The sequence below is a fragment of the Lissotriton helveticus genome, chromosome 1_2 (assembly GCF_964261635.1).
Source record: "Lissotriton helveticus chromosome 1_2, aLisHel1.1, whole genome shotgun sequence".
In the NCBI taxonomy this organism is placed as follows: domain Eukaryota; kingdom Metazoa; phylum Chordata; class Amphibia; order Caudata; family Salamandridae; genus Lissotriton; species Lissotriton helveticus.
In genome coordinates, this window is record NC_136058.1 from 341,356,892 (window position 1) to 341,377,633 (window position 20,742).

At 37.2% G+C, this 20,742-nt stretch overlaps 4 non-coding genes across 4 annotated transcripts; all 4 read left to right on the forward strand.

Moving 5' to 3' along the window:
* Positions 1-1,590: 1,590 nt before the first annotated feature.
* TRNAD-GUC (transfer RNA aspartic acid (anticodon GUC)) lies at positions 1,591-1,662 on the forward strand. Its single transcript has one exon. It is a non-coding gene; the product is annotated as a tRNA-Asp (tRNA).
* Positions 1,663-3,238: 1,576 nt separating this feature from the next.
* On the forward strand, positions 3,239-3,310 carry TRNAD-GUC (transfer RNA aspartic acid (anticodon GUC)). The gene has a single exon. It is a non-coding gene; the product is annotated as a tRNA-Asp (tRNA).
* Positions 3,311-12,001: 8,691 nt separating this feature from the next.
* TRNAD-GUC (transfer RNA aspartic acid (anticodon GUC)) lies at positions 12,002-12,073 on the forward strand. Its single transcript has one exon. It is a non-coding gene; the product is annotated as a tRNA-Asp (tRNA).
* A 4,959-nt stretch (positions 12,074-17,032) lies between these two features.
* Positions 17,033-17,104, forward strand: TRNAD-GUC (transfer RNA aspartic acid (anticodon GUC)). Its single transcript has one exon. It is a non-coding gene; the product is annotated as a tRNA-Asp (tRNA).
* Positions 17,105-20,742: the final 3,638 nt, after the last annotated feature.

The following is a 20,742-nucleotide window of genomic DNA, read 5'->3' on the forward strand; positions in this document are numbered from 1 at the left end:
TATCCCCGCCTGTCACGCGGGAGACCGGTGTTCAATTCCCTGACGGGGAGGCGATTCCTTTTATTCACACAATTAAATAAAATGATGCACTTTCTAACATTGTAAAATATATCTGTCATTATCCTTGCCTATTCCGATTGAGAAAAAAGGTTGAATTCACGATGGACAAAATGCTTACTGATGTGTTAACTGAAATTCAGAATATGCTCTGAATATTTCAATATGCACAGGCGTACCATCAAAAACACTTTACATCTGCATTCTCTTGGAAAATGAGATGAAGCAGTGGTGAATCCTAGGCTGCTGTTCCACTCGATTGGCACAATTTACAAGTAGAATGACTGCTTTTGGTTAGTAGTGACCCCTGGTGGCTAATAGTTATAAGCTGCAAATGGTAAAGTGAGCTGATTATACATATATATATATGGCGGACTGGTGCTGGGCTAACATTTAATAAAATAACATTTGCACCATTTCTGGGTCTCGCTGCTCCTATTTTCCTGCTCGACAGTAACGGCTGTTACTGAACACTTCGACGTGGGAGCACTACGTACCTTATATATATATATATATATATAAATATATATATTGATAGTTAGAAAGATAGCCAGATAGACAGATCGATAGATAGATATTTATTTCAATGAAATAATTTCTTGATCAAACTGATTGTTTTTGGCTAGGAATTTCTGTATTGTAATATTTAGGAAAAAAGATTACTTGTCCTAACCAAAAGCAGCAAATCTGCCTATTACAATACTGTGAATTGATCGAGGGTATGCCTTAACCCCAAGGAGGTGAGCACTGTTTAACTGATGCCAATAAGTCCTCGTTAGTATAGTGGGCAGTATCCCCGTCTGTCACGCGGGAGACCGGGGTTCAATTCCCCGACGGGGAGGCGATTCCTTTTATTCACACAATTAAATAAAATGATGTACTTTCTAACATTGTAAAATATATCTTTCATTATCCTTGCCTATTCCGATTGAGAAAAAAGGTTGAATTCACCGATGGACAAAATGCTTACTGATGTGTTAACTGAAATTCAGAATATGCTCTGAATATTTCAATATGCACAGGCGTACCATCAAAAACACTTTACATCTGCATTCTCTTGGAAAATGAGATGAAGCAGTGGTGAATCCTAGGCTGCTGCTCCACTCGATTGGCACAATTTACAAGTAGAATGACTGCTTTTGGTTAGTAGTGACCCCTGGTGGCTAATAGTTATAAGCTGCAAATGGTAAAGTGAGCTGATTATATCTATATATATATATATATATATATATATATATATATATATATATATATATATATATATATATATATATATATATATATAAATATATATATTGATAGTTAGAAAGATAGCCAGATAGACAGATCGATAGATAGATATTTATTTCAATGAAATAATTTCTTGATAAAACTGATTGTTTTTGGCTAGGAATTTCTGTATTGTAATATTTAGGAAAAAAGATTACTTGTCCTAACCAAAAGCAGCAAATCTGCCTATTACAATACTGTGAATTGATCGAGGGTATGCCTTAACCCCAAGGAGGTGAGCACTGTTTAACTGATGCGACTAAGTCCTCGTTAGTATAGTGGTCAGTATCCCCGCCTGTCACGCGGGAGACCGGGGTTCAATTCCCCGACGGGGAGGCGATTCCTTTTATTCACACAATTAAATAAAATGATGCACTTTCTAACATTGTAAAATATATCTGTCATTATCCTTGCCTATTCCGATTGAGAAAAAAGGTTGAATTCACGATGGACAAAATGCTTACTGATGTGTTAACTGAAATTCAGAATATGCTCTGAATATTTCAATATGCACAGGCGTACCATCAAAAACACTTTACATCTGCATTCTCTTGGAAAATGAGATGAAGCAGTGGTGAATCCTAGGCTGCTGTTCCACTCGATTGGCACAATTTACAAGTAGAATGACTGCTTTTGGTTAGTAGTGACCCCTGGTGGCTAATAGTTATAAGCTGCAAATGGTAAAGTGAGCTGATTATATATATATATATATGGCGGACTGGTGCTGGGCTAACATTTAATAAAATAACATTTGCACCATTTCTGGGTCTCGCTGCTCCTATTTTCCTGCTCGACAGTAACGGCTGTTACTGAACACTTCGACGTGGGAGCACTACGTACCTTATATATATAGATATATATATATAAATATATATATTGATAGTTAGAAAGATAGCCAGATAGACAGATCGATAGATAGATATTTATTTCAATGAAATAATTTCTTGATCAAACTGATTGTTTTTGGCTAGGAATTTCTGTATTGTAATATTTAGGAAAAATGATTACTTGTCCTAACCAAAAGCAGCAAATCTGCCTATTACAATACTGTGAATTGATCGAGGGTATGCCTTAACCCCAAGGAGGTGAGCACTGTTTAACTGATGCCAATAAGTCCTCGTTAGTATAGTGGGCAGTATCCCCGTCTGTCACGCGGGAGACCGGGGTTCAATTCCCCGACGGGGAGGCGATTCCTTTTATTCACACAATTAAATAAAATGATGTACTTTCTAACATTGTAAAATATATCTTTCATTATCCTTGCCTATTCCGATTGAGAAAAAAGGTTGAATTCACCGATGGACAAAATGCTTACTGATGTGTTAACTGAAATTCAGAATATGCTCTGAATATTTCAATATGCACAGGCGTACCATCAAAAACACTTTACATCTGCATTCTCTTGGAAAATGAGATGAAGCAGTGGTGAATCCTAGGCTGCTGCTCCACTCGATTGGCACAATTTACAAGTAGAATGACTGCTTTTGGTTAGTAGTGACCCCTGGTGGCTAATAGTTATAAGCTGCAAATGGTAAAGTGAGCTGATTATATCTATATATATATATATATATATATATATATATATATATATATATATATATATATATATATATATATATATATATATATATATATATATATATATATATATATATATATATATATATATATATATTGATAGTTGGAAAGATAGCCAGATAGACAGATCGATAGATAGATATTTATTTCAATGAAATAATTTCTTGATAAAACTGATTGTTTTTGGCTAGGAATTTCTGTATTGTAATATTAAGGAAAAAAGATTACTTGTCCTAACCAAAAGCAGCAAATCTGCCTATTACAATACTGTGAATTGATCGAGGGTATGCCTTAACCCCAAGGAGGTGAGCACTGTTTAACTGATGCCAATAAGTCCTCGTTAGTATAGTGGTCAGTATCCCCGCCTGTCACGCGGGAGACCGGGGTTCAATTCCCCGATGGGGAGGCGATTCATTTTATTCACACAATTAAATAAAATGATGTACTTTCTAACATTGTAAAATATATCTTTCATTATCCTTGCCTATTCCGATTGAGAAAAAAGGTTGAATTCACCGATGGCCAAAATGCTTACTGATGTTTTAACTGAAATTCAGAATATGCTCTGAATATTTCAATATGCATAGGCGTACCATCAAAAACACTTTACATCTGCATTCTCTTGGAAAATGAGATGAAGCAGTGGTGAATCCTAGGCTGCTGTTCCACTCGATTGGCACAATTTACAAGTAGAATGACTGCTTTTGGTTAGTAGTGACCCCTGGTGGCTAATAGTTATAAGCTGCAAATGGTAAAGTGAGCTGATTATATCTATATATATATATTACCTACTGGCGGTCGCCAGTAGGTATATATAGTTAGGATTTTTTCTCTATGGGTTTTTTGAAAATTCTATGTCTAATAACTTTGGCGTTTGTGGACGGAATCAGCTGAAATTTTCAGGAAAATGGCACATTTTGTTTCTGAGCAGCCCTTGAAAATTTGGGGGGGGGTTCGTCCAGTGGGGGCCGAGAAAAAAGGGGGGTCCCAAAACGTGTTTTTAACATTGAGTTTTCCATAGGGCGGTTGGCCTCACTTTTAGCCCGAACGGCTGAATGGATTTGCACGAAACTTGGCAAAATTGTAGGGACTGGTAGCCCGATGTGCCTTTTGTAGGTCTCAATATATGTGCTCCAGTGGATTTTGAGAAATTAACGTTTAAAAAAAGATATATATCTGTAACAGCGGACCGGTTAGCGCTCTGGTTCGCGGACTTTTCGCGCAACGGAGCTTTGTGAAGCGAAGCTGATTGGTTCTCCGGCGTCTGTCAACATTCCAAACAGTCCGTAGCGGCCCCCATCTTGTCTCTCGGTAGGATCGAGAGACAAGAGGAGGTCAAAACAAAGGGGGAAATAACTATAAGGGGGCATAGTAGATCCTCGCTGACCCCCTAGGTTTGATGTGGAGGTTTTAAAAGGGCCCCGCGGGGCAAAAAAAAATAATAAAAATAATAATTGAACGGCTGAATGGATTTGCACGAAACTTGGCAAAATATTAGGGACTGGTAGCCCGATGTGCCTTTGCTAGGTCTCAATATATGTGCTCCAGTGGATTTTGAGAAATTAACGTTCAAAAAAAGATATATATCTGTAACAGCGCTCCGCTTCGCGTAACGGAGGTTTGCGAAGCTGATTGGTCATTCTGTCACTGGGCTATAGTTGGGCTACATCTGGCTGATATTTGGGCTACATTTGTTTTTTTGTGTGTCTGGCGGCCATCTTTGGGCTACATTGGGCTACATTGGGCTTCATTGGGCTACATTCGGCTAATTAGCAAATAGCTCATCGCAAACTAGGAATGGTAAAGAATCGCTATTTATTCCTTAAAGTTCGCTATTTAGGAAATGCAAATTACTTTTATGATACATATGGCGGTTCATCTCTAACAAGATAAGAAGCATAGGGATAGATTTATGATGACTGGCGCATCACCAGGGATGTGTTAGTCATTCTGTGCCGCTGTTCCGTCACCTATGGTGTGCTGCATTTACAATGCGGCGCATCATGGGGCAAAAACAGCACAGATGCGTGATGTATCTGTGCCGTAAAGGTGGCGCATTGCTGGAGTTGTATCGCAAGTGTGATGAAGCTCCAGCAAGGGTCGGGGGTGCCCTTGTCGCAGGGTTTCTGTTCTCACACAGAACTGTGGACAGAGGATTGGAACCTCGGCGAATTAGGGTGTCCCAAAACTCACGTTAGTAATCAAAAACTATTTAGCAAGCTAGGTACAGTGTCACATTGGATATAACAAACTCTCAATGTTTAGACAATCCAGAATATGAACTTATAGTACCTCAGGATACGTGGAACTCATGAACAGTCGGTCGTTATATATTTCTTAGAAACCAGAACATGGAGTTAAGAAGAACACATGTGTATTTGAAATGTTTATTTACTAATGCCGTCTTCTCAGGCGTAGTACCTTAGATAATAAAAGTACACATATTATCAGTAGCAAAATTACCAGCATAGTTACTAGTACATAAAAAGTGAATGGTGATAGTATGTTAACATGCTGTAAATGAATAAGAGTTAGCAACACTTATAAGCAGCCGCGGGCCGTGGAGGGAGTTACGGTGAGGCAGGGAGGCGGGGAGGGGGAGAAGCAGGGTGGAGAATACAAGTACACATATTATCAGTAGCAAAATTACCAGCATAGTTACTAGTACATAAAAAGCGAATGGTGACAGTATGTTAACATGCTGTAAATGAATAAGAGTTAGCAACACTTATAAGCAGCCGCGGGCCGTGGAGGGAGTTACGGTGGGGCAGGGAGGCGGGGAGGGGGAGGGGCAAGGTAGAGAGGGCTCCACCCTGCTTCTCCCCCTCCCCGCCTCCCTGCCCCATCGTAACTCCCTCCACGGCCCGCGGCTGCTTATATCTCACCCTCCCTAATACACATATTATATTATTTGCTAAGAAGGTCTCTTTGTGTTGGTTTAGGGCGTGTCCATACTTTAGTGTCTTACATTTGAAGGAATCACATCAGCATACACCAGCTCTCTCTTCATGTGAACCGCATCAACTGTTGTGTATGTGTGTTCGGCAAAGCAATATAAAACCCGCCTCATGCCCAGAATTGGCAGAAGTTGCACTTATGTTATGAGTATGAAGTCGTGGAGATCAGACCTCATAACAATTCTGTATCGTGTTGTTCTTGAAACTTTAGCACTCGCTGTACAGATATAGTTTAACAAGTAAAGCAGATAGTAGACCAATAACATATTATTCTCATGTAAACCACGATGAACTACTAGGTGGAAAGCTAAAGCAACAACTAAGTGTCGTGTGCAGAAGTTGCAAAAAAGGAAAAATGGCGTTTAAACCGGTAATGAGCCCATGCTAACTTAACACGGTGTAAAGATATCCAGGACCTAGATGACACCTCCTCATGATCCGGAAACGAACTGAATAAGATAATAGAAGTGCCATCTCATGAGAGCAGATTGCAAGTTTATATGTGGACGGTCCGCAAGGTAAAGCATTAAAAACTAGGAAAATTCAATGCTAAAGAAAAATAAAACAGCCAAGTACTTTATCGAGTCTTAAGCCAATAGGCAAGGTAAATAATAAAAACTTGACAAATAAGTCAATGAATTGTCAATGAAATGCTAGTACTCAGCATATGAAACATGAAAAAGGTCTATGACATAACTGTGTATGCAAAATAAGCTGCAACAGCCTCCAATAGGAAGTCACCGTCTTCATCCGAAAACAGTTCAGCCATCCAATTTAAAAGCGGAAAAGAACATACGTGCTCTCCCAGCACCGGATCCTCTATCACCATCAGAGGACAGCTCGGTGGGTTTTCAAGAAAGCTGTGTTCCAAGAAAGACTGTGCTGCCGCCAGTAAATTCCAGGGACCAAGTAGTCCATGCATCAATGCCACAGCCATAATCCTTTCGCCAGGACAAATCAACTCGTGAGTAATGATAGGAGTCATCAGCTGATTAAAGTCGACGTCAGGAGAAACCGGTCCGCAGAGACACAAATCAATGGCCCAATCGAAATCACAGGTCAGGCAGTGAAATACAGGCTGGACACAGGTGAAGTAGGAGAACCGAAAAGATAATCCATATGCCGTGCTTAATATCGCCAACGGCATTGTGCCATAATATTCTAGCATGCGATTGCGGAACAGTGTCAGCAGCTGCAGGGTCGGAGGTTGCATAGGAGGGACATCCATATTTAAAAATGTAAAAAAGCACAAGAGCGTCCGCTGGTAATGCAAGTAAAAATGCAATCCACGAAGCAGAGTGGAGAAAATGGAATGAAAGGGAGCAGGGATGACTCCAAAGATTTTCTCAAATGAAGTCACGAGACCACTGGTAACAACTTTAAAAAAGTGTGCCAGGGATTTTGTGGAGGATGCGTTAAAGATAGTCGGAAACATGTTGCTGAAATTGAAAGGCAAACCTGTGTACGGGTGTTCGCTATGTGAAGTACGAAAGTTTCACGGGCCGAACTCAAGGCCACCTCTCTCTGAGACAAAAGAGCTCTTATTCTTGTCATGCCGTTGAAACGTGTCCCAAGGTTGGTATTTGTGGCCAGATTGAAAACTCCCTATGTTCATGTGTGGGAGGAAATAGAACATTTCTGCAGCAAATAACCCGTTCACTTACTGTTACGATAAAAGGAATACTTTTTAATTAACTCAGAACAATCTTCATTATTGAGCATCAAATAACTACCATTTTCCAACAACTTGAACGTGGGGATGATAGCAGGAACTGGCGTGCCTTGCAACACGCAAGCCATATTTGGTCGGTGTTTGTTGCATGAATCGTGTAACTGTATGTGCCTACACATTAGTGAATGATCTGGCGTCTCAGTGCATTCCTCTCCATTCAGATAAACTTCTTGATCATCTTTGAAACATCTGTATGTGTATGGAAGCGACCAGACCTCATGAACAAAAGCACTACCTAAAGGTTCATAAAGACCTATTGGTATATATTTCATACAATTTGAAAACTTATATAAAGCAAAAGGCAGCGTTATTAAACCGTGGATAAGGCATGTTGCCAAAAAACCCGCAATCCTCTGCTGATGATGTCACTGAGCATGTCATGAATGATGTAATATGTGACATCATCAGTAGTGGATTATGGGTAATAGTATCTCTAGTTTACTCCCCTATAGCTGTCTTTCTTTTAACATAAGTGTGTGTTTCCTTCCCTTATACTTACTGTTTTTGGTTCGCTTCCAGTTCGCGTACCAGCGAGCGAACTAGGAAGCGAACTAAGAGAAATAGAGGTTGGCACAGTTCCAAATATTGTACCAATTTTTTAATAACGGGGAGGTAGTTCTGAAAAGAACTTTTTTTTTAATTTTTCTGAACATTTTTTTACTGTTTTTGAATTTTTCGGAACAGTTTTATATTTTTTTGGGTTTTTCTTGGAGGGGGCAATGAAAACGATTCATTGTAAAGGGCTCAACAGGAGCAACAAAACAAAAAAAAGAAGTATTTATTATTTTGGGCGTTTCGGACAAACTTGCATATGATAGTCAATAGCTCTGTTGATCAGAGTGATGCTTCTTTCTCCGTAGGAAATGAATCCATCGCAAAATACGCAGGTGTGTTTTACTTCACCAAATCTCATTTGTATATTTGGCACCATCTCCCTGCCCTCTGGTCCCGTTACTTCCGGTACAACAGATCTTCTTGCCATAATAGGGAGATTATCTAGGTCGTTCCGAAACTGTGCAGCACTGTAGTTGTTAGGATGCCACCTAGTCATATGGCGATGCATTGTGTAGTTTCCGAAACTGTATTTTTTGTCGGTCCCTCTGGACAGTCTATCTTGACATATAAGGCAAGTTACGTATCTTGCATTTACTTTTTTCTGACCTTTGGGAATTTTAAAAAATTGCCAAATGAAGTTTTCTTTCCGGTGAGACGTCTTGGGCTGCTCAGGCAAAAACTGCCTCTCTTCGTGCTCGTCCTCCTGTTCCTCTTCTTCTTCTTCTTGTTGAATTACAACTTGAGCAGGTGGTCCACTCTTCCTTGGATGTGGTGGAGGTGGTGGGGAAGCACCAGCTGAAGCTACTAAAGAAGCCATTGCTCAGTGATCACAAAGGGTCTTTCTCTCACAATGATGAAAGTCAGAGTGAGGAAAGAAGGAGGGATTTTCATCATTTGGGAAAAACAAGAGTTCTCAACCAATCAAAAGTGTTCATTTTAGATTATATGACCTAGTCTTACATCATTAGGAAACCAAAAGTGAAATGAACCAATGAAAAGTGTTATTACCAAGTCACATGACTTGCTGTGTTTACGTTAAGCGCTTTGCAGGGCCTCCCGGTTTGCTTCCAGAAACCTGCGCTTTGCGACTCGCTTCGCGTACCAGTTCGCTAACGTAGCACGTCATATGACGTATCACGCGACAACGTGAAACGTCATGCGGACGGGAGGCGTCACGATGTTGTTTTCTAACGCGGCACTTGCGGTAAAGAAACGTTTACCGGCTCGCGGTCTATTTCGCGGCATCAAGGTCAGCTAACGGGAAGCTTCCCGATTCGCGAAGCGGGAACGAAGAAAAAAAAATATTTTAAAAAAAAATTATTCATAAACATATAAAATATATTTTTGGATTTAAAGAAGAATACATTTTACAGCTACAGATATTAGCTGTTAAAAAACCAATGAAATTCACAGAAAAAACCATAGGTTATAGACCATATATAGTTAGGAATTAGCATTTACAAAACCTTGAAAATTCACTGAAAAAACCATAGGTTATAGACCATATATAGTTAGGAAATAGCATTTAGAAAACCTTATTTTACTCACACAAAACCATTGAAATTCCATATATAGTTAGTTGCACTAACTATATATCGCGCACCTGCAATCCACTGCTGATGATGTCACATATTACATCATTCATGACATGGTCAGTGACATCACTGATGACATCACTGATGACATCTCAAATGACATCACTGATGACATCACTGATGACAACATCCAGTGACTGTATGCTTCTGTAAAGTTAAAATATGTCTTACATATTGAAGAATGAGTGGATGTATAAGTGTCTGGATGAAGGATTTAGTAGGTGCATGACTGACTGTATAAGTGAGTGATTAAATGTGTCTCACTGAGTGCATGGGTTAGTGACTAAACTGTTTTAAATTGTGCATCATTGTGTCTGTTGTTTTGTAATCTGATGCATGTGTTGATCATTAGCTATATGACTAACTATATGGGTTATTGATTAGTTGCCCAAGTATTTGTATGGGAGACTGAGTGTGTGTGTGGGTGTCTGGGAGGTGTATGACTCTGTGCATAGATGTGTGAGCAGTTGATTCACTAGATGTATGGGTTCAAAAGTGCATGTGGAAACATCTGTATGGGCGGTTGACTGTGTGCATGAGTGTATTGGTGAGTGAATGGATATCTCAGTGCTACATGTCAAAGTAAGTACATATGTAAAACACAGTACATGTGATAGTTGACATATATAAATAACTGTGCATAAGAGCCAGTGAATGTGTGAGTGGCTGTATGGATTATTGTGAACTTGTATCAGGGATTGTATAACAGAGTAAATATGTGTTATTATATGTTCCAATAAGTAAGGTGTGTATAACTATATAGTTGAGGAAATCGAGGTGTGATTGATTCTTTGCAAGACTGACTAGGTGTGTGAGTAACTCCATGGATGAGTGACAGTCTGTGAGTGTCTGTTTACACTGAGTGTATCTAAGGTTATATTAGAGTCTGAAGAGGTTCATTGTATCATCACATGAATGATGTCATCAGTGATGTGATCAGTAATGTCAAATGAGATGTCATCAGTGATGTCATCAGTGATGTCATTTGAGATGTCATCAGTGATGTCATCAGTGATGTCACTGACCATGTCATGAATGATGTAATATGTGACATCATCAGCAGTGGATTGCAGGTGCGCGATATATAGTTAGTGCAACTAACTATATATGGAATTTCAATGGTTTTGTGTGAGTAAAATAAGGTTTTCTAAATGCTATTTCCTAACTATATATGGTCTATAACCTATGGTTTTTTCAGTGAATATATATATATATATATATATATATATATATATATATATATATATATAAATATATATATTGATAGTTAGAAAGATAGCCAGATAGACAGATCGATAGATAGATATTTATTTCAATGAAATAATTTCTTGATAAAACTGATTGTTTTTGGCTAGGAATTTCTGTATTGTAATATTTAGGAAAAAAGATTACTTGTCCTAACCAAAAGCAGCAAATCTGCCTATTACAATACTGTGAATTGATCGAGGGTATGCCTTAATCCCAAGGAGGTGAGCACTGTTTAACTGATGCCAATAAGTCCTCGTTAGTATAGTGGGCAGTATCCCCGTCTGTCACGCGGGAGACCGGGGTTCAATTCCCCGACGGGGAGGCGATTCCTTTTATTCACACAATTAAATAAAATGATGTACTTTCTAACATTGTAAAATATATCTTTCATTATCCTTGCCTATTCCGATTGAGAAAAAAGGTTGAATTCACCGATGGACAAAATGCTTACTGATGTGTTAACTGAAATTCAGAATATGCTCTGAATATTTCAATATGCACAGGCGTACCATCAAAAACACTTTACATCTGCATTCTCTTGGAAAATGAGATGAAGCAGTGGTGAATCCTAGGCTGCTGCTCCACTCGATTGGCACAATTTACAAGTAGAATGACTGCTTTTGGTTAGTAGTGACCCCTGGTGGCTAATAGTTATAAGCTGCAAATGGTAAAGTGAGCTGATTATATCTATATATATATATATATATATATATATATATATATATATATATATATATATATATATATATATATATATATATAAATATATATATTGATAGTTAGAAAGATAGCCAGATAGACAGATCGATAGATAGATATTTATTTCAATGAAATAATTTCTTGATAAAACTGATTGTTTTTGGCTAGGAATTTCTGTATTGTAATATTTAGGAAAAAAGATTACTTGTCCTAACCAAAAGCAGCAAATCTGCCTATTACAATACTGTGAATTGATCGAGGGTATGCCTTAACCCCAAGGAGGTGAGCACTGTTTAACTGATGCCAATAAGTCCTCGTTAGTATAGTGGTCAGTATCCCCGCCTGTCACGCGGGAGACCGGGGTTCAATTCCCCGACGGGGAGGCGATTCCTTTTATTCACACAATTAAATAAAATGATGTACTTTCTAACATTGTAAAATATATCTTTCATTATCCTTGCCTATTCCGATTGAGAAAAAAGGTTGAATTCACTGATGGCCAAAATGCTTACTGATGTGTTAACTGAAATTCAGAATATGCTCTGAATATTTCAATATGCACAGGCGTACCATCAAAAACACTTTACATCTGCATTCTCTTGGAAAATGAGATGAAGCAGTGGTGAATCATAGGCTGCTGTTCCACTCGATTGGCACAATTTACAAGTAGAATGACTGCTTTTGGTTAGTAGTGACCCCTGGTGGCTAATAGTTATAAGCTGCAAATGGTAAAGTGAGCTGATTATATATATATATATATATTTATATATATATATATATATATATAAATATATATATTGATAGATAGAAAGATAGCTAGATAGGCAGATCGATAGATAGATATTTATTTCAATGAAATAATTTCTTGATAAAACTGATTGTTTTTGGCTAGGAATTTCTGTATTGTAATAATTTAGGAAAAGAAATTACTTGTCCTAACCAAAAGCAGCAAATCTGCCTATTACAATACTGTGAATTGATCGAGGGCATGCCTTAACCCCAAGGAGGTGAGCACTGTTTAACTGATGCCAATAAGTCCTCGTTAGTATAGTGGTTAGTATCCCCGCCTGTCAAGCGGGAGACCGGTGTTCAATTCCCCGACGGGGAGGCGATTCCTTTTATTCACACAATTAAATAAAATGATGTACTTTCTAACATTGTAAAATATATCTGTCATTATCCTTCCCTATTCCGATTGAGAAAAAAGGTTGAATTCACTGATGGCCAAAATGCTTACTGATGTGTTAACTGAAATACAGAATATGCTCGGAATATTTCAATATGCACAGGCGTACCATCAAAAACACTTTACATCTGCATTCTCTTGGAAAATGAGATGAAGCAGTGGTGAATCCTAGGCTGCTGTTCCACTCGATTGGCACGATTTACAAGTAGAATGACTGCTTTTGGTTAGTAGTGACCCCTGGTGGCTAATAGTTATAAGCTGCAAATGGTAAAGTGAGGTGATTATATATAAATATATATTTATATATATATATATATATATATAAATATATATATTGATAGATAGAAAGATAGCTAGATAGACAGATCGATAGATAGATATTTATTTCAATTGAAATAATTTCTTGATAAAACTGATTGTTTTTGGCTAGGAATTTCTGTATTGTAATAATTTAGGAAAAGAAATTACTTGTCCTAACCAAAAGCAGCTAATCTGCCTATTACAATACTGTGAATTGATCGAGGGCATGCCTTAACCCCAAGGAGGTGAGCACTGTTTAACTGATGCCAATAAGTCCTCGTTAGTATAGCAGGCAGTATCCTCGCCTGTCTCGCGGGAGACCGGGGTTCAATTCCCCGACGGGGAGGCAATTCCTTTTATTCACACAATTAAATAAAATGATGTGCTTTCTAACATTGTAAAATATATCTGTCATTATCCTTGCCTATTCCGATTGAGAAAAAAGGTTGAATTCACTGATGGCTAAAATGCTTACTGATGTGTTAACTGAAATTCAGAATATGCTCTGAATATTTCAATATGCACAGGCGTACCATCAAAAACACTTTACATCTGCATTCTCTTGGAAAATGAAATGTAGCAGTGGTGAATCCTAGGCTTCTGTTCCACTCGATTGGCACGATTTACAAGTAGAATGACTGCTTTTGGTTAGTAGTGACCCCTGGTGGCTAATAGTTATAAGCTGCAAATGGTAAAGTGAGCTGATTATATATATATATATATAAATATATATATTGATAGATACAAAGATAGCTAGATAGACAGATCGATAGATAGATATTTATTTCAATGAAATAATTTCTTGATAAAACTGATTGTTTTTGGCTAGGAATTTCTGTATTGTAATAATTTAGGAAAAGAAATTACTTGTCCTAACCAAAAGCAGCAAATCTGCCTATTACAATACTGTGAATTGATCGAGGGCATGCCTTAACCCCAAGGAGGTGAGCACTGTTCAACGGATGCCAATAAGTCCTCGTTAGTATAGTGGTTAGTATCCCCGCCTGTCAAGCGGGAGACCGGTGTTCAATTCCCCGACGGGGAGGCGATTCCTTTTATTCACACAATTAAATAAAATGATGTACTTTCTAACATTGTAAAATATATCTGTCATTATCCTTGCCTATTCCAATTGAGAAAAAAGGTTGAATTCACTGATGGCCAAAATGCTTACTGATGTGTTAACTGAAATTCAGAATATGCTCTGAATATTTCAATATGCACAGGCGTACCATCAAAAACACTTTACATCTGCATTCTCTTGGAAAATGAGATGAAGCAGTGGTGAATCATAGGCTTCTGTTCCACTCGATTGGCACGATTTACAAGTAGAATGACTGCTTTTGGTTAGTAGTGACCCCTGGTGGCTAATAGTTATAAGCTGCAAATGGTAAAGTGAGGTGATTATATATAAATATATATTTATATATATATATATATATATATATATATATATAAATATATATATTGATAGATAGAAAGATAGCTAGATAGACAGATCGATAGATAGATATTTATTTCAATGAAATAATTTCTTGATAAAACTGATTGTTTTTGGCTAGGAATTTCTGTATTGTAATAATTTAGGAAAAGAAATTACTTGTCCTAACCAAAAGCAGCAAATCTGCCTATTACAATACTGTGAATTGATCGAGGGCATGCCTTCACCCCAAGGAGGTGAGCACTGTTTAACTGATGCCAATAAGTCCTCGTTAGTATAGTGGTTAGTATCCCCGCCTGTCAAGCGGGAGACCGGTGTTCAATTCCCCGACGGGGAGGCGATTCCTTTTATTCACACAATTAAATAAAATGATGTACTTTCTAACATTGTAAAATATATCTGTCATTATCCTTGCCTATTCCGATTGAGAAAAAAGGTTGAATTCACCGATGGACAAAATGCTTACTGATGTGTTAACTGAAATTCAGAATATGCTCTGAATATTTCAATATGCACAGGCGTACCATCAAAAACACTTTACATCTGCATTCTCTTGGAAAATGAGATGAAGCAGTGGTGAATCAAAGGCTGCTGTTCCACTCGATTGGCACGATTTACAAGTAGAATGACTGCTTTTGGTTAGTAGTGACCCCTGGTGGCTAATAGTTATAAGCTGCAAATGGTAAAGTGAAGTGATTATATATAAATATATATTTATATATATATATATATATATATATATAAATATATATATTGATAGATAGAAAGATAGCTAGATAGACAGATCGATAGATAGATATTTATTTCAATGAAATAATTTCTTGATAAAACTGATTGTTTTTGGCTAGGAATTTCTGTATTGTAATAATTTAGGAAAAGAAATTACTTGTCCTAACCAAAAGCAGCAAATCTGCCTATTACAATACTGTGAATTGATCGAGGGCATGCCTTAACCCCAAGGAGGTGAGCACTGTTTAACTGATGCCAATAAGTCCTCGTTAGTATAGTGGTTAGTATCCCCGCCTGTCAAGCGGGAGACCGGTGTTCAATTCCCCGACGGGGAGGCGATTCCTTTTATTCACACAATTAAATAAAATGATGTACTTTCTAACATTGTAAAATATATCTGTCATTATCCTTCCCTATTCCGATTGAGAAAAAAGGTTGAATTCACTGATGGCCAAAATGCTTACTGATGTGTTAACTGAAATACAGAATATGCTCGGAATATTTCAATATGCACAGGCGTACCATCAAAAACACTTTACATCTGCATTCTCTTGGAAAATGAGATGAAGCAGTGGTGAATCCTAGGCTGCTGTTCCACTCGATTGGCACGATTTACAAGTAGAATGACTGCTTTTGGTTAGTAGTGACCCCTGGTGGCTAATAGTTATAAGCTGCAAATGGTAAAGTGAGGTGATTATATATAAATATATATTTATATATATATATATATATATATAAATATATATATTGATAGATAGAAAGATAGCTAGATAGACAGATCGATAGATAGATATTTATTTCAATTGAAATAATTTCTTGATAAAACTGATTGTTTTTGGCTAGGAATTTCTGTATTGTAATAATTTAGGAAAAGAAATTACTTGTCCTAACCAAAAGCAGCTAATCTGCCTATTACAATACTGTGAATTGATCGAGGGCATGCCTTAACCCCAAGGAGGTGAGCACTGTTTAACTGATGCCAATAAGTCCTCGTTAGTATAGCAGGCAGTATCCTCGCCTGTCTCGCGTGAGACCGGGGTTCAATTCCCCGACGGGGAGGCAATTCCTTTTATTCACACAATTAAATAAAATGATGTGCTTTCTAACATTGTAAAATATATCTGTCATTATCCTTGCCTATTCCGATTGAGAAAAAAGGTTGAATTCACTGATGGCTAAAATGCTTACTGATGTGTTAACTGAAATTCAGAATATGCTCTGAATATTTCAATATGCACAGGCGTACCATCAAAAACACTTTACATCTGCATTCTCTTGGAAAATGAAATGTAGCAGTGGTGAATCCTAGGCTTCTGTTCCACTCGATTGGCACGATTTACAAGTAGAATGACTGCTTTTGGTTAGTAGTGACCCCTGGTGGCTAATAGTTATAAGCTGCAAATGGTAAAGTGAGCTGATTATATATATATATATATAAATATATATATTGATAGATACAAAGATAGCTAGATAGACAGATCGATAGATAGATATTTATTTCAATGAAATAATTTCTTGATAAAACTGATTGTTTTTGGCTAGGAATTTCTGTATTGTAATAATTTAGGAAAAGAAATTACTTGTCCTAACCAAAAGCAGCAAATCTGCCTATTACAATACTGTGAATTGATCGAGGGCATGCCTTAACCCCAAGGAGGTGAGCACTGTTCAACGGATGCCAATAAGTCCTCGTTAGTATAGTGGTTAGTATACCCGCCTGTCAAGCGGGAGACCGGTGTTCAATTCCCCGACGGGGAGGCGATTCCTTTTATTCACACAATTAAATAAAATGATGTACTTTCTAACATTGTAAAATATATCTGTCATTATCCTTGCCTATTCCAATTGAGAAAAAAGGTTGAATTCACTGATGGCCAAAATGCTTACTGATGTGTTAACTGAAATTCAGAATATGCTCTGAATATTTCAATATGCACAGGCGTACCATCAAAAACACTTTACATCTGCATTCTCTTGGAAAATGAGATGAAGCAGTGGTGAATCATAGGCTGCTGTTCCACTCGATTGGCACAATTTACAAGTAGAATGACTGCTTTTGGTTAGTAGTGACCCCTGGTGGCTAATAGTTATAAGCTGCAAATGGTAAAGTGAGCTGATTATATATATATATATATATATTTATATATATATATATATATATATATAAATATATATATTGATAGATAGAAAGATAGCTAGATAGGCAGATCGATAGATAGATATTTATTTCAATGAAATAATTTCTTGATAAAACTGATTGTTTTTGGCTAGGAATTTCTGTATTGTAATAATTTAGGAAAAGAAATTACTTGTCCTAACCAAAAGCAGCAAATCTGCCTATTACAATACTGTGAATTGATCGAGGGCATGCCTTCACCCCAAGGAGGTGAGCACTGTTTAACTGATGCCAATAAGTCCTCGTTAGTATAGTGGTTAGTATCCCCGCCTGTCAAGCGGGAGACCGGTGTTCAATTCCCCGACGGGGTGGCGATTCCTTTTATTCACACAATTAAATAAAATGATGTACTTTCTAACATTGTAAAATATATCTGTCATTATCCTTCCCTATTCCGATTGAGAAAAAAGGTTGAATTCACTGATGGCCAAAATGCTTACTGATGTGTTAACTGAAATACAGAATATGCTCGGAATATTTCAATATGCACAGGCGTACCATCAAAAACACTTTACATCTGCATTCTCTTGGAAAATGAGATGAAGCAGTGGTGAATCCTAGGCTGCTGTTCCACTCGATTGGCACGATTTACAAGTAGAATGACTGCTTTTGGTTAGTAGTGACCCCTGGTGGCTAATAGTTATAAGCTGCAAATGGTAAAGTGAGGTGATTATATATAAATATATATTTATATATATATATATATATATATAAATATATATATTGATAGATAGAAAGATAGCTAGATAGACAGATCGATAGATAGATATTTATTTCAATTGAAATAATTTCTTGATAAAACTGATTGTTTTTGGCTAGGAATTTCTGTATTGTAATAATTTAGGAAAAGAAATTACTTGTCCTAACCAAAAGCAGCTAATCTGCCTATTACAATACTGTGAATTGATCGAGGGCATGCCTTAACCCCAAGGAGGTGAGCACTGTTTAACCGATGCCAATAAGTCCTCGTTAGTATAGCAGGCAGTATCCTCGCCTGTCTCGTGGGAGACCGGGGTTCAATTCCCCGACGGGGAGGCAATTCCTTTTATTCACACAATTAAATAAAATGATGTGCTTTCTAACATTGTAAAATATATCTGTCATTATCCTTGCCTATTCCGATTGAGAAAAAAGGTTGAATTCACTGATGGCTAAAATGCTTACTGATGTGTTAACTGAAATTCAGAATATGCTCTGAATATTTCAATATGCACAGGCGTACCATCAAAAACACTTTACATCTGCATTCTCTTGGAAAATGAAATGTAGCAGTGGTGAATCCTAGGCTTCTGTTCCACTCGATTGGCACGATTTACAAGTAGAATGACTGCTTTTGGTTAGTAGTGACCCCTGGTGGCTAATAGTTATAAGCTGCAAATGGTAAAGTGAGCTGATTATATATATATATATATATAAATATATATATTGATAGATACAAAGATAGCTAGATAGACAGATCGATAGATAGATATTTATTTCAATGAAATAATTTCTTGATAAAACTGATTGTTTTTGGCTAGGAATTTCTGTATTGTAATAATTTAGGAAAAGAAATTACTTGTCCTAACCAAAAGCAGCAAATCTGCCTATTACAATACTGTGAATTGATCGAGGGCATGCCTTAACCCCAAGGAGGTGAGCACTGTTTAACGGATGCCAATAAGTCCTCGTTAGTATAGTGGTTAGTATCCCCGCCTGTCAAGCGGGAGACCGGTGTTCAATTCCCCGACGGGGAGGCGATTCCTTTTATTCACACAATTAAATAAAATGATGTACTTTCTAACATTGTAAAATATATCTGTCATTATCCTTGCCTATTCCAATTGAGAAAAAAGGTTGAATTCACTGATGGCCAAAATGCTTACTGATGTGTTAACTGAAATTCAGAATATGCTCTGAATATTTCAATATGCACAGGCGTACCATCAAAAACACTTTACATCTGCATTCTCTTGGAAAATGAGATGAAGCAGTGGTGAATCATAGGCTTCTGTTCCACTCGATTGGCACGATTTACAAGTAGAATGACTGCTTTTGGTTAGTAGTGACCCCTGGTGGCTAATAGTTATAAGCTGCAAATGGTAAAGTGAGGTGATTATATATAAATATATATTTATATATATATATATATATATATATATATATATATATATATAAATATATATATTGATAGATAGAAAGATAGCTAGATAGACAGATCGATAGATAGATATTTATTTCAATGAAATAATTTCTTGATAAAACTGATTGTTTTTGGCTAGGAATTTCTGTATTGTAATAATTTAGGAAAAGAAATTACTTGTCCTAACCAAAAGCAGCAAATCTGCCTATTACAATACTGTGAATTGATCGAGGGCATGCCTTCACCCCAAGGAGGTGAGCACTGTTTAACTGATGCCAATAAGTCCTCGTTAGTATAGTGGTTAGTATCCCCGCCTGTCAAGCGGGAGACCGGTGTTCAATTCCCCGACGGGGAGGCGATTCCTTTTATTCACACAATTAAATAAAATGATGTACTTTCTAACATTGTAAAATATATCTGTCATTATCCTTGCCTATTCCGATTGAGAAAAAAGGTTGAATTCACCGATGGACAAAATGCTTACTGATGTGTTAACTGAAATTCAGAATATGCTCTGAATATTTCAATATGCACAGGCGTACCATCAAAAACACTTTACATCTGCATTCTCTTGGAAAATGAGATGAAGCAGTGGTGAATCCTAGGCTGCTGTTCCACTCGATTGGCACGATTTACAAGTAGAATGACTGCTTTTGGTTAGTAGTGACCCCTGGTGGCTAATAGTTATAAGCTGCAAATGGTAAAGTGAGGTGATTATATATAAATATATATTTATATATATATATATATATATATAAATATATATATTGATAGATAGAAAGATAGCTAGATAGACAGATCGATAGATAGATATTTATTTCAATTGAAATAATTTCTTGATAAAACTGATTGTTTTTGGCTAGGAATTTCTGTATTGTAATAATTTAGGAAAAGAAATTACTTGTCCTAACCAAAAGCAGCTAATCTGCCTATTACAATACTGTGAATTGATCGAGGGCATGCCTTAACCCCAAGGAGGTGAGCACTGTTTAACTGATGCCAATAAGTCCTCGTTAGTATAGCAGGCAGTATCCTCGCCTGTCTCGTGGGAGACCGGGGTTCAATTCCCCGACGGGGAGGCAATTCCTTTTATTCACA